We start from the raw sequence: 2,640 nt of genomic DNA on the forward strand, positions 1-2,640 counted from the left end.
AAAAAAATTTACTTAAATGATTTTAGCAAATGGCGGCAATATAACAAAGAGTGAAAATTTTAAGGGGGTCTGAATACTTTCCGTACCCACTGTATAACTGTTAAAGTCATAATTTATGCTTTTTTTTTCAAGAAAATAAATGTATCAGTCATATTGTGATTCGTTTGGTATTGTATACATTTTTTAAAAGACTACTAATATATATATATATATATATATATATATATATATATAGTAGTCTTTAAAAATGCATATATATTGTGTGTATATTCATTTTTTGCATCGTTTTCATTATTAATTATACTATCAACTTAAAAATTTGAGGAAAAAGCTGACATGAACAAAACCGGGTGAGCAACTTGTGCTTCGATGGACCGTCTGTACAAAGAGTCATATGATCAATGCTACTAATTCACTTCAATTAAGTGACCTAGAAATGTATTTGTTTGTTTGTCAAAATCCAAAATTCGATTCCCAGGCATTTCAGACGTTTGGAGGCCGCTGTATATATCACATGATTCAGCACAGCCAAACTCGCTCACAATCATCAAACCTTCAGCTTTCAGAACGAACGCAGGAAACCTGGGCTTTATGTCCTTGCACAGAGACACTGCCATTCCCCTCTCTGGCCTAAGAATGAGATTGTCTCTTTAGCCTTAAAACCTCCAAATATTCAAGCTAATCACCAACAGCAAAGAACTGCCCCTCCTAATACCTCTGTGTCCTTTACCTTCGACCACCCACCATCCCGTGACCCCAGTGTCTTTGTACACATCAGCTCATCCAACCTGACCTATGACCCCTGAACCCTTCTAGATTTAGCTGGACCCTCTCACCTATTTCCACCAATCTTGAGCTAACTGTTCACTAAGTGTGTGTTTGCTCATTTGTAGTATTTTCATTTATCTAAAATTAGCTTTTTTTGTATTTAACCATTTTATACTGTACCTGATGTGATTGGTCATTTGCCTATATTTTTTCTGAATGTATTCAGACATTTATATTTAAACGTTGATTAGTCGTCAGCCTAAATGCAACTTGCAGTGCGCAATATTTGTAAACAACTGGCTTTGTCCATTTTTTATTCTAAGTTAAGCTGGGAAGTACTGTATTATGATGAAAACACGAAATTCAAGATACATTTTTTTTTTCATTCACATTTTTGCTGTATTGTAAGGTAACTTGATTAAACAAAAACAAACAAAAAATCTTGTAAAACCAAAGTAGTTTTGTGACAGAGACCATTCTAGATGCATATTGCATCTTTCAAACTAAATAAAAATGTCCAATCTAGGTATGTGTTGTGTCAAGTCTGTTCAGAAATGTCTATACCTGCTTTTTGATGTTCTGTACCAGAATGCACCGTGATGAGGAGGTTAATGGTCAAGAAACACTTCTTTTTCACATCTGTCAAAGAATAACTTGCGATATCAGTTGAAGTGGTTGATAATTCAAGTGTGACAGTGTGTGGAAACAAGTGACATCAACAGCAAACTATGACAATGAAACTTGGTCTTAAAGGGATAGTTCACCCAAAAATGAAAATGTGATGTTTATCTGCTTACCCCCAGGGCATCCAAGATGTAGGTGACTGTTTCTTCAGTAGAACACAAACGAAGGTTTTTAACTCAAACCGTTGCAGTCTGTCAGTTTTATAATGGAGGTGAACGGGAACCACGGCTTTGAGAGTAAAAAAAAAAAAAAACACACAAACAAAACCAAATTAAACCCTGCGGCTCGTGACGATACATTGATGTGTTAAGACACATGTCTGTGCAAGAAACAGTATTTATATATCGTTTTTTTACCTCTGATTTACTGCAGTGTCCGAACTGTCCTGAGCACGTTCACGTCGTCGTCTTCAGCCTGCGTGTGACGCGTCTTCTTCTTCTTGCTTTACGGCGGATCGCAGACTTATAAGTGTATTACCGCCACCTATCTCTCAAATGGATCATTGACACTCTATGGCCCTGTCCCAATTGGAACACTTCATGTGCACTTGCGGTCTTACGGACTTACAATGGCCGCCGCATGCGCGTGTCCGTCAAGTCCACGAGACCGTAGGGTGTCCCATTCATAATTTTAGCATTCAGAAGGGTGCTCGCGAGTGCCCCCTTTGCGGCCGTTATGCGCCCCTCGATCCGCACTTCTGCTGAGCCCGCACTGGGGCAGTCAAAGCGGCATTACGTCACGAAAGTGCGGACTCGGAGGAAGACCGCGAGAGTTTGGGGTGCCATTTGGGACAGGGCCCATCTACAATCTCAATTAGGAGTGTCATGGTCCATTTGAGAGATAGGTGGCAGCAATGCACTTATAAGTCTGCGATCCGCCGTAAAGCAAGAAGACGACACGAACGTGCTCAGGACAGTTCGGACATTGCAGTAAATCAGATGTAAAAAAAATTATATAAATACTGTTCAGTTTCTTGCACAGACCGATCGTTTCGTGTCTTTACACATCAATGTATCGTCACGAGCCGCAGGGTTTAATTTGGTTTTGTTTGTGTATGTTTTTAGACTCTCAAAGCCGTGATTCCCATCCACCTCCATTATAAGACTGACTGACTGCAACGGTTTGAGTTAAAAATCTTCGTTTGTGTTCTACTGAAGAAACAAAGTCACCTACATCTTGGATGCCCTG

The sequence above is a fragment of the Sinocyclocheilus grahami genome, unplaced genomic scaffold (genome assembly GCF_001515645.1).
Source record: "Sinocyclocheilus grahami isolate Dianchi unplaced genomic scaffold, SAMN03320097.WGS_v1.1 scaffold442.1, whole genome shotgun sequence".
Classification (NCBI taxonomy): domain Eukaryota; kingdom Metazoa; phylum Chordata; class Actinopteri; order Cypriniformes; family Cyprinidae; genus Sinocyclocheilus; species Sinocyclocheilus grahami.